Source organism: Marmota monax, unplaced genomic scaffold (assembly GCF_021218885.2).
Source record: "Marmota monax isolate L192 unplaced genomic scaffold, Marmota_monax_Labrador192_F-V1.1 WCK01_AAM20220418_F8-fsc00057, whole genome shotgun sequence".
In the NCBI taxonomy this organism is placed as follows: domain Eukaryota; kingdom Metazoa; phylum Chordata; class Mammalia; order Rodentia; family Sciuridae; genus Marmota; species Marmota monax.
This window is the reverse complement of record NW_026693933.1, coordinates 4,299,819-4,312,729: the sequence shown is the minus strand read 5'-3', so window position 1 is coordinate 4,312,729 and position 12,911 is coordinate 4,299,819. Positions and strand designations below refer to the sequence as shown.

The 12,911-nt window shown below is 33.4% G+C and overlaps 1 protein-coding gene and 1 non-coding gene across 4 annotated transcripts in view; both read left to right on the top strand.

Annotated features, from left to right (window-relative positions):
- Positions 1-12,911, top strand: part of Snx13 (sorting nexin 13) — a 152,201-nt gene that overhangs the window by 18,335 nt on the left and 120,955 nt on the right. The window lies entirely within an intron of this gene.
- Positions 2,456-2,528, top strand: Trnaa-ggc (transfer RNA alanine (anticodon GGC)). Its single transcript has one exon. It is a non-coding gene; the product is annotated as a tRNA-Ala (tRNA).

Below are 12,911 nucleotides of genomic sequence, written 5' to 3'. Positions count from 1 at the left end.
CCAAATTATTATTTTATTTGTTGCCCTTTTTCGTAAGAAATAAATGAAGGATTAGGAGATTGGTGACAGTTTAGTGTTAAGCCACACATTGAGGATCTAACATTATCTACTGTGATAGGCTTGTACAGTTTTGATTTCCCCGTGGATTATATATTATCAGGAAAAGCAAGTTAGGAGTTGTAAATATTGGGAGTGTTTGTTATTCTTAATGTTATAACAGTATATGAATGAGGGATAAACAGGGCTTTTTGTGAATATGGCCTGTTTTATTTTGGTTTTACTCCAGTAAACTTTCATACAGGAACACTTGTGAATAGAAATCTTCCGATGTATGAATTGAATTTATTCTAATTCATTCAGATGTTAAAACAACTTAAGGTGAATTTCTATGTAATTTAACTTATTTCTTAGTATGAGATAATGGTAGAGAATGATGTTTGGAGAATCTTTAAGTACTTTAATATGGTCTAAATAGCTGGTAGACACTAGATTGTTGGCTTAGAAATGCCAAGTGCAATACTGTGTTATGTCAGAGTTATACACTATATTTTAATTTAGTGTTGTAGTGAGAGGGCATCTAAATGGAATAGGAAATTATTGAGAAACCTGGACATTCAAGAATTTTTAGGTCTCTTTTCTGTGAAAGGGTCCACTGTCTCCCTTTAGAGTGTCTTCTTTCCCTTCTAATAAACTGTGCTGTATTTTATTTATTTATTTGGGGATGAGGTGGCTGGGAATTGAACTCAGGGGCACTTGGCCACTGCTCCACATTCCCAGCCCTATTTTGTATGTATTTTATTTAGAGACAGGGTCTCACTGAGTTGCTTAGTGCCTTGCTTTTGCTGTGGCTGGCTTTGAACTCAGGATCTTCCTGCCTCAGCCTCCAGACCCAGTGGGATTAATGGTGTGCGCCATCACACCTAGACTTTGCTGTATTTTAAACTTGTTTTTGTATTTTATTTTTGATGTTTTTTGCCCTGAGAAATAATGAAATAATGTCCTTTTCCCCCTTCAATATGTTTCTGGTGTTATTTCAGAAAACATGATGAATCAAAATCATCTTCATTGTTCAGAGAGACCTTTTTAAAGAAATGATTTAAATACTACTTAAAAAATTTGTTAGATGTTTTATAAGAAGCAGAATGTTTAATATACTTAATTATCTCTAAGAATATATTCAAAATTACTAACAATAGTTATCCCATTCCTTGGTATTTATTCAGAAAAACTAAAATCAGCATACTACAGTGATGTTAATTGCGTGCAATTCATAGTAGCCAAATTATGGAACCAACCAAGATGCCCATCAACATACAAATGTAATAAAGAAAATGTAGTGCCATCAACAGACAGATAGAATAAAGAAAGTGTAATACTCATTCACAATGGAGTCTTATCTACAGAAGAATGAAATTGTTTGTCATTTGCTGGTAAATGGATGGAACCTGAGAACATCATGCTAAGTGAAATAAGCCAGACTTAGAAAGTCATGGGTTGAATATTTTTTCTTATATGCTGGAGAGAAATAAGACATTAAGAAAAAGGGGATCTCATGAAAATAGAAGGGAAAATAGTAGGGTAGAGGAAGAGGGTTGAGGGGGAGGGAAGGAAACTGAGAAAGGGGAGGAACTGGAGAATGAAATTAACCAAACTGTGCTATGTGCATGTATGAATGTATCATGGTGAACTCCACTTTTATGTATAACTATAATGCACGAATTACAAAAACAATAAATAGAAGGAAGGCCAGTTGAGTAGAGGAAGGGTGTCAGGGTAGGGAAGAGGGGAGAGAATGGGGGGAAGTACTGGGGATTGAAATGGAGCAAATTATGTTATATGCATTTATGAATGTCAAAATGAACCCCACTATGCATTAATAAAAGGAAATAAAATCACAACATAATTTTCAACCTTTTAAAAATCTCCATATTGATCAAAATTTGGCTTTCTTTTTTAAAATTTATCTGTATATTTTGTCCTAGGTGAGGAGTATCATATCTTAGAGATCATATTTTAATTAAAAAACTTGTTTATGTTGTTTGTTTAAACTTTGATAAGATTAGACAGAGATCTCATTTTTTCATGTAGGCGTTCACACCTAATTATTTTTAAAAAATGTGGGCTCATATGAATATACAAATAAATTTATAACCTGTCTTCTTAATATATTGTAGATTTATAGAAAATTTTACTTTACAACATTCTTGTGAAAATTATAACTGAAAGATTAGTGTTATTGAACATTAAAGGAAAACTGTGCTGCATCATTAAATAGAATTCATTGCAGATATGCAAAGATGCTTCTTTATTAGAAAATATATTAACATAGCTCATTATTAATTGATAAGTAGAAGAAAAAAGAGTATTATAGTTCATGTCCATTAGGCATTTGATAAAAGTTTTTTTTTTTTTTTTCCTAATTAAGTGTATTTAATAAAAAAGGTAAATTAGGGGCTGGGGTTGTAGCTCAGTGGTAGAGCGCTTGCCTGGCATGCATGAGGCCCTGAGTTCAATCCTCAGCACCACATAAGAATAAATAAATAAAAATAAAGATATTGTGTCCATCTACAACTAAAAATATTATAAAAAATTTTAAAAAGGTAAATTATTTATTAAAAGTGTTAAATGTCAGCAGCATGCTTTATAATCTTATATACAGCTTTTTCAAAACATTTAACTTTCCACATGTTATTTTTGTTGTTATAACTATTAAGGTAAATTGCAAACATTATGTCATTTCTTAAAATACTCCCATAAATCTTCCAAGAAACAGGATTTTTAAAATATAACTGCAAACTGGGTACAGTGATTCTAGCACTGAGGTAGGAGGATTACCCGGTGTGATGCCAGCTTCTGCAATTTAGCCAGGCCTTAAGCTGCTTGAGGAGATCCTGTTTCAAAATAAAAAGTAAAAAGGGCCAGGGATGTGACTCAGTGGTAAAGCACCCCTGGGATTAAATCTCTAGTACAAGGAAATAAAAAACAAACATATATATATAATCTGCAACATTATTGTCATACCTAATATTACCAGTAATTCTCTGTTGTCATCTAATACTCAGTGTTTACATTTTCCTGGTTTGAACCAGTATCTTCTAATCCAGTAATGTGATTATTATGTTTCTTTAATCCCAAATGTTTTCTCTGCCTTTCTTCTTCCTTTTTCTCTTCTTAATCAGTTTTCCTACTCTCTGTCCTCCTGTTTCTCCTCTTCCTCCTCTTTATTGCTGTGGGGGCTTGTCCTGTGCATTGTAGGATGCTTTAGCATTGCCCCTGGTCTCTGTGATAGCACCCTCAGCCCTGTGTTATGATTACCAAAAATCTCTCTACATTGCCATATGTCTCCTGGAGGTAGAACTTACCCCAATTTAAGAAACACTGAATTAAAGGTGGCATCTAATTAAAAAACAAAAAAGTCCAAAACTTATATTTAAATTTTTTTTTTATCTTGTTCAATCCTGAGTCAATTTTGTTTCCTTGGTTTTCTTGCTTATTCTTTAGGCTTATATATTTCTTTTCTCTATGTTGTTTAGTAAGTGGTAATGTGAAGAATAACTTTACTAAGATCATTTGGATATTGTAAAAATGTAACTGTACGATTCAATGCATTGATGTATACAATTCATTGATTTTTGGTATATTCAGAGTTGTGTATTTACCATCACATGTTGTGTAATGAATTATCCCTCACCCTTTAGCCATCACTTCCCAGTTATCCCTCCCCCATACTCGGTTCTTATAATTTTTTTTTTATATTACATATATATATATTTTTATATTTATTTTTTAGTTATAGTTGGACACAGTACCTTTATTTCACTTATTTATTTTTATTTGGTGCTGAGTATCGAACCCAGGGTCTCACACATGTGAGGTGAGCACTCTACTGCTGAGCCACAATCCCAGCCCTATCTGGTTATATTTTATGAACTGAATTGTACAGTATGTGATCCTTTGTGACTGTTTTCTTTCTTTTAGCATGTTTTCAAGGTTCATCTGTATTGTGTCATGTGTCAGAACATCAGATTTCTTTTTATTGCTGAATAGTATTTCATTGTATGGATCTATTGCATTTTGCTTATCGTCTTATCAGTTGCTGGGCATTTAGTTTATTTCCACTTTTTTTTTTAAAGTTGGACACAATACCTTTATTTTATTTGTTTATTTTTTATGTAGTGTTGAAGATTGAACCCAGTATGTGTGTACTAGGCAAGTGCTACCCTTGAGCTACAACTTGGCCCTTCCACTTTTTGATTACTATAGAATAATGCCGCTGTGAACATTTGTATAAGTTCTTATTTAGACATGTGGTTTTATATCTTTTGTGTATATACCCAGGAATGGATTGCTGGGTCATATAGTAAATCTCTGGGTTTTTGAGAAACTATGAACTTTTAAAAAATGGTTTCACTCTTTTATGTTCCCTCAACAGTATAGGAACATTCTGTTTTCTCCACATCCTGCAGAATACTTGTTATTGTCTTATAGTTGTTTTGCATTTGCATGTCCCTTATGTCTAATATTGAACACATTTTCATGTATTTATTAACCCTTTGCGTATTTTCTTTAGAGAAATGTCTGTTTAAAAATGAGTTCAGTTGTAAGAGTTCTCTGTGTATTCCAAGTAGAATTCTATTATCAGATATATGATTTGCAAATATTCTCTCCCAATCTGGGCGTCAACTTTTGATTTTCTTGATGGTAACATGTGCAGCACAAAATCTGCTTTTGATATAGTTTAGTTTATCTTCTGTTTCTTGTGCTTTTGATGTTCGAAGGTAATTATTTACATTCTATGAGCATTTTTACTAAGGGTTAGTTTCAGGTAATGGTATCAAATACCACTTATGAAAGAAAAAATAGACAAAAGGCAGACTGAAATTAAGCCATTATTGTTTTCTTCAACTTGAATTGGAAGTTTTTTCCATGCATTTTATTATCGTGTCTAGATGGTGTATATATTTATGGAAGACTCTACTGAGGATTTGAGGGTAGCAGGGGCATGGGTTTACATTGCAGTGGTGCTGGATAATTAACAACCACTATGTTCTGTAGGGTAAACTAAAACTGTAGTAATCTAAAATTCTGTAACATTGTAGTTTTTCATTGCCTGCTGTGAGTGTTCTTCATGGCCTAGAGGCGGAGGACTAGTCCTTCAAAACAGGAGACTTGGTTTTTTTTTGATTTATTTGCTTATTTTTTAGTTGTAGTTGTCAATACCTTTATTATTTATTTATTTTTATGTGGTGCTGAGGATTGAACCCAGGGCCTTGCATGCACTAGGCGAGTGCTCTATCGCTGAGCCACAATAAACATGCTGTTTCTGCCTGTGTGATCTGCTTATTTGCTGCATGATCGCATGCATTATTGGGGTGTTTGCTCATTGTCTTTTTTTCACAGTGCATTCTGACTGTCTGGAGCTTAGCCTTGGAGATCTTTATTGGCATTCTCTTTCACCAGTTTTCCAGGTCCAGGATTCACAGCTCAGATCATTGTGTGGTCCTGTTGCCTTTTTACAAGGAGCCACTTGGCCTTAGTGTTTACCTTCATCATCTCTGCCTTCTTAGTGTCATGCTTCTCACTGAAGTCTTTAAAAGTTCCATTTGCCACATAAACTGTGACATATTTTTCTTTAAACATTTTCCATATTCAAATCTGATTTAAAGATCCTGTGCATGGTAGATTATTTCCTGGTTGTTTTCACAATTTAACCAACTATTTTGTTTTACTTTTTCAAAATAGGATATTGATTTAACATTTTTTTGGTTTGATGGAGTACAAGAAATTTTGTGATTATTGGTAGAAATAAATGTAAGGATTTATGTCTTCACCTAAATCTTTAAAATAATTGTTAATTTAATATGCATAGATGATTTGGAATATGATGTAATCTTTGTAGGAAAAGTGGTATTTGCTATCTAAAAGTAGCAATATAAAAATAACTGCAGCTTATTTTCCTTTCTAATCATTAACTGGCATCCTAACACATATGTTCCACTTGCCTTTAAATAGTTATTTTTATATTGTTACTTGTAGTGTATATTTTTTGTTTTAAAAAATTATATGCTCTTGAAAAGTAAACCAGTGTAGAAATGTACTAAGTAAAAAGTGAAAGTTTTATTTACTTTTTCCAATTTAAAATAATCAGTGTCTACTTCCATATTTTTCTTTGTGTAGACACATCAGAGTTTTCATCAAATTTCAGAAAAATTACTCTTAAAGGAATTAATATGAATTGTCTTCCTCTTCCTTGATAATTTTTATTAGTGCTTAATTTTTCCAATAGTTTTTGTTTATTGTTACACTACAGTTTTCTCCCATTCTCTCTTCTCTGTGGACAGTAGTTGCTCAGTGAATTGATTTGATTCAGAATCCAAGAGCAAATGAAACATATATGTTAGGATGCCATTATTGATCAGAAAGGAAAATAAACTGGTAAAGATGTGTCACCGGAGGTGAAGAGAGGATCTTGATTTCTAAGACATTGATTTAGATGATTGTTCAGAAGATCTGTGTTTTCTTTTACTTACCATATACTTTTTGGGAGCCACTATGTGTGCCAGATACTGTATTTGGCATCAAACATACAAAAGTGAACAAAACATGCACAGTTTATATGCTCATGAGACTTATTGCTTGTGGTAGGTATAGGAAAATAGGCAATTCCAATGTGAGATAAATGTGAATACTGGCAAGAGTCTTTAAAATGGTGAACTATGGAGTTCAATCTAGAAATGAAAGTAAAGAAGTATGGAAGTAGGTAAGAAAGGAAAAAGTACTAAAATCAAGAGCCTGCAACTCTGAATGATAGTGAAAAAATAGATGCAGTTACCCTAACTGATTTAGAATTAGAAGATTGAGGTCAGAGAATAAGTATGTAGGATAGAAAAGAATGTTTTATTGACATGTATCAGAGTTTTCTGATGAATGATTAATAGTGCTCAGGGGATCAGTGGTTTTCACAAGACTGCAGATTGGAATCACTGGGAAACTATAAATTACCAAAGTCCTTATCTTAACTTTGTTGCACATTGGAAATCCTGATGCTTGGCTTCCATCCCTAAGTAATCTGTTTTAATATTACGTAGTGTTATCTGGGTAGTGGGGTTTTTAAATGCTTTTCTGCCTCACTGCTCTTTAAGTAATTCTTTTTTTTTGAATTTTTTAATATTTATTTTTTAGTTATTGGCGGACACAACATCTTTGTATGTGGTGCTGAGGATTGAACCCGGGCCGCAGGCATGCCAGGCGAGCGCGCTACCGCTTGAGCCATATCCCCAGCCCCTAAGTAATTCTAATATATATATATATATATATATATACACACACACACACACACACACACACACACACAGAAATTTTATAGGAGCATGGCCTGCATCCTGAAGTTTGGGTTCATGATAAAGAACAAACAACCTTTGTTTTGAAAGATTGGAAAGAAGCAGCTTTTTACTTGAGGCAAGATAGTGAAGTTGTTGGGGGATATGAGAGTACTTATTTTTACGGTGGAACAGAGTGAGCCTAGAGGGAAGTTTTAGGAGGAGGGAAGGAGGCAGTGGGAAGTTGGATGAAGTAGTAAAAAGCAAGAACAGTACAGCCTTAAGAGTATAGGAGAGGATTGATAACTAAATTTAGCTCTAGAGGTGACTAAGAATATCAGTGCTTAGGAGATTCAGAATTAGTCTGGAGAATTCTGATATTCATCAGTCCTGTGACAGATGATAATTGAATTGGGTGCATGGTTCTTGACATTTGGGGTCTTGATGAATTTAATTTTATAGGAGTCTTAGCCTTGTAGCCTTTTTGACAGGGGGTCTGGATTATTGGTGCACGATCCAGAGAGAAGCCCATGTTTATAAATTATTGTTCCCCAGGTCCCTTGCTAGTGGCTAGAAGCTGTTCTATCTAGCTAGGGTGAGCCTCTAAAAGTCTAAAAGTTTGGTAATTCTGCTTAGTGTAGCTCATTTCACTCATAAGTGTTGCTTGGATGAGTATGCTGTGCTATCTCACAAGGGCAAAGCCTTTAGTATTTCTTTTACACTTGATGCTTTTCAGGAACAATTTTAAATTTCTCAGTCCCAGATTTGTGACCAACTATTGATAGATTTTACTTTTTTCAATGTATGAGAAATGTATAGGAAAATAGGCAATTCCAATGTGAGATAAAACAAAGGGGGAGGAGGACCTTATTTATTATCTAGGCAAACTCCCCTCACTTGTGCGTTAGAATTTCATGCATAGAGGATTGAAGTTAGTTTCAAAAAGAAACCACTTGACTTAGATATAAACTGTCAATGGACTGGAGATCTATGATTGTTATACTGATTTACATTTGGTGCAAGAAAAAATGGTTTCACTGCAACTCATTAGTGATATTTTGGCACTGTTAAACTTGGAAATATTAGAACATCAAGCATCACTATTAGCAGATTACTTCAAATTTATTTTATTTTAAAATTAAAGCTTTTAGAAGTATAGTGCTTGTAGGCTTTATGAACTACCCTAGTTATGCATGAGAAACTATGATTTTGCTTTTGAATGAGGAGTTCATTCAAAACATTTTCAAAAAAAATCCATTTTATTTTTCGTCAGAGTAAGGTAAGAAGTAAAATAGTGAATTTGGTAGCAGCTTGTTGTAGAAATAAGAAAATAGTATGCTAAGTAAAAACAAGACTTTCACATAATTATAGTATATCATAGTAACTAGTAATTAAAACCCATGTACTTTTACTAAGCAAATTATATATCATGATTAAAGCTTTTACACTTTTTAAATTAGATGATTTTGCATATAGTGACTGTATTTCACGTGTTTGAAATATGAAACTCAGAATAACTTTTTGAGGTGCAACTCCAGGTAGATAAAACCTGTGATGGGTTATGGGGAATTGAGCTACTTGAAAAGTATACTGTAATTGGTAGGTTGTGACATAACATTTTTATGTGTCTTTTGTGTTCATAGAGATATGCTTCGCAATATGAAAACTGAGGAGCAATCACACTAAATGGTGCATGTATTACTTTGCTTTTTAAAAATATTTTTTAGCTGGACACAATACCTTTATCTTACTTATTTCGTTTTATGTGGTGGTAAGGATTGAACCCAGATCCTTGCATGTGCTAGACGAGCGCTCTCCCTCTGACCCACAATCCCAGCCCATGCTTTTTTGACTAACTTTCCCCTAACCATCTGATGTTTAGGTGAATATGACTATTACTCATTTTTTTAAAACTCATTGTATTTTGTTGAAGAACTCTATCCAGCAAAACCATTGTCTTAGTGATATGAGGTTAAATTTTGCAGTTTAGTTTTATAGAGTCAGATTCAGGCTATTTGTAGGAATTCTGTTAAAATTTTTTCGTTGGCTATGACAGATACATCATTTTGTTAAAAATTTCTAGGCCATAATTATTTCTATTATACCAAATGGTATGACATTCTGATAACTCAGGTTAACATTTGTTATGTGGGAATATATCCAAAGCATTTCCCTAGGTAAAATTTGTCTTTACTTTCTTGTCTTTGCTGTAGTCCATATAAAAATAGGGTGGTAATAAGACTTTTTAGTTTTTATAGCTTAACTGATTCTAGGTGAATATGGATCAACTCTAATCATAATTATAGAATATCAATAGTTAGTAACCTTGAGTAATTTATTATAACCTTTCTTCTAGATTCTTTATTTTCAAAAACTGATTTTTCATTTATTGTTAATTGTGATTAGATTGTTTGATTTTTGTCTTTGGATATAGTTTTGACTCCTAGAGGACCATAATTTTATAACACATTAGTTGTAGAATTAACACATTAGTAGAATTAACCTTTATAGCATTATTATTGCATATAAATATTAATATTCATTATGTTCATTTTTACTTAAAAGTCATTATGAAAAGGAGTCATGGTAAACTTCTTATGATTTTATTTGTTAAACCATTACTGAGAACATTAACCAGTACATCATACTTTGTCTTTCAAATAAATTCCTATATGATACAATTCTTTAAAAATTTACTACTTCAGATACAGAACACCAGTTAATGGGAGGGACCTTAGTATCATCTGTTCTCAACCTGCTTTACAGATGAAAAAATAGAGGACTGGAAAGGTTAGCTTTGACCCAGTATTTTTTTTAAAAAAACTTTTTTTTAGAAAAATATTTTTTTTAGGTGTAGATGGACACAATACCTTTATTTTATTTGTTTTTATTTTTATGTGGTGCCAGGTCAAACCCAGTGCCTCACGCATGCTAGGCAAGTACTCTACCACTGAGCCACAACCCTGGCCCCTTTAAAAACAAAACCCTTTTTTTAAAAAATAATGAGTACATTTACAAAGTTGTAATTGTAAATTGGCATTGAGTACATTTACAAAGTTGTGCAACCACTACCTCTATTTATAAAACATTTTCATCACCCTTTCAAAGATCTGTTAAGCTATTTCTTCCCATTTTCCATGCCCCCACCCCCAGGAACCACCAATCTGAATTCTGTATCCATGGATTTACTTATTTTGATATTTCATATACAGAAGCCCTGCTTATCTGTGTTGAGTATGTTCCAAGACTTGTATTGGACGCCTGAAACTTCACATAGCACTGCACCATATGTATATGTATATACATATACACATACATACTCTGTATTTTTGCTGTACTGTTAAATCATTACTGAGAACATTAACCAGTACATCATTCTTTGCTTTTCAGACAAAATTTAATAAGATTATTAATCTTATTGTTCCTAATATAAATTTATGTTTTAAATATTATTAAGTTTATATTAGGACAGTAAGATTAATAATAGCTAATAATAAAATAGAAACATTGTAATGAAAGTTATATGAATGTGATCTTTCAAAATATTTACTTGTACTCACCCTTCCTGTGATAATGTGAGATGATACTCAAGTGCCTATTTGATGAGAAATTGAGATGAGTGATATAGGCATTGTGTAATTGCATTGGGTTACTAAGTAAGGCTCACTTGAACACTAGCACTAGAATACTAAGACAGTCTATCTGATAACATAGAGTGCTACTAAATGACTACTAAATGACTGTATACAGTATGAATACACTGCACAAAGGAATGTGTTCATGTTCTGAGTAGGATGGTATGAGATTTCATCATACTGTTGGGAATGATGCCCAATGTAAACTTTATGAACTATTTCTTTCTGGCATTTCTTATTATTATTTGCAGTCTGAGTCGGGCTCTGTGTAATCCTGTAATCCCAGTGGCTGGGAAGGCTGAGGCAGGAGGATTATGAGTTCAGAGCCAGCCTCAGCAATTTAGCGAGGCCCTAAGCAACTGAGTGAGACCCTGTCTCTAAATAAAATACAAAAAGGACTGGAGATGTGGCTCAGTGGTTAACTGCCTCTGGGTTCATTCCCAGTAAAAACCCCTCTCTACCTACTGCCAAAAAAAATCAGTTCTGAGGATGACCTCAGAAAGGTGAAACCTTGCAAAGAAAATTACACATTAGGGAGAACTGTAAATATAATCATACCATCTATGGCCTTTTTTATCTGACTGAATTCACTTAGCATACTATTTTTTGAGGTTCATCCATGTTTTATCATCTATTAGTACTTCATTCCTATTTATGACTAAAAGTACTCCATTCTGTGTAGTTCCCAAAGTTCATCTGTTCATTCGTGGACATTTGGACTTGTTCTACCATATTGCTATTCTAAATAGTGCTGCTATGAACATGTATATTCATCTATTTGATTGCATATCTGTTTTTCAGTCCTTTCTGGGTATATTCCTAAGAGTGGACTTGCTGGGCCATATGGTAATTTTGTGTCTAATGTTTTGAGGAACCATCAAACTCTTCCATGCAATGGTTGCATCAGTTCCGTACCCCCCCTTCCATCATTCTATTTGAAAAAGAAAATGCGTTAAAGATGAATGTATTTTTAAAAGATATTGATTTTTATTTGATACATCTTTTGCAATGCATTTTCCAGCCAATAATATTTGTCTTTCTTCTAATAGTTTATGGGTTTATTGAATTTGATTTTGGTTTGGTTTTTGGTGTCTTTCATTCAGACTGAGTGAAGTTGTACTGTATTCTTTTCCACTCATTGTGGAACCTATGGGAATGAATTTGGAGGTCTACATAAATTTCACTCTATTTATTGGACAGGAGGGAAAAAAAAAAGAAATCCCAGTTTTGAGTTTCTTTCTTTGGTGTTCATTCCCCTTTGTCTAATCCACCTCTGATTTTTTATCTTTTTTTGTTTTTTATTTTTGGATTAGCTTCTACATTTGACCTTTGACTTTTTTAGGCCTGGCTTATTTCACTTAGAATGATAGTTTTCAGTTTCTTCTATCTATTGGCGAATGCCATAAGTCATTCTTTTTTTATGTCTAATATTCCATTGTGTATAGGCACCACCTTTTCATTATCCATTCATCTGTTGAAGGGCACCTAGGTTGGTTCCATACCTTAGTTATTGTGAATTGAGCTGCTGTAAACATTGATGTATGTGGTTGTTTCATGTAGAATGCTGATTTTTAAGTCCTTTGGGTAGACACCAAGGAGTGGGATAAATGGCTCAAATGGTAGGTCCATTCCAAGTTTTCTAAGGGATCTCCATACTGCTTTTCAGAGTGGTTGCGCCAATTTGCAGTCCCACCAGCAATGTGTGAGTGCATCGTTCCCCACATCCTCATCAACATTTACTGTTACTTGTGTTCTTGATAACTGACATTCTGACTGGAATGAGATGCAATCTCAGTGTTGTTTTAATTTGCATTTCTCTAGTTGCTAGGGACATTGAAATAAATAAATACACACATACACACACATATACATACATACATTCATACACACACCAGTAGTATCTCTTTTTCTGTGAAGTGCCTATTTATTTCCTTTGTCCATTCACTGGGTTATTTGC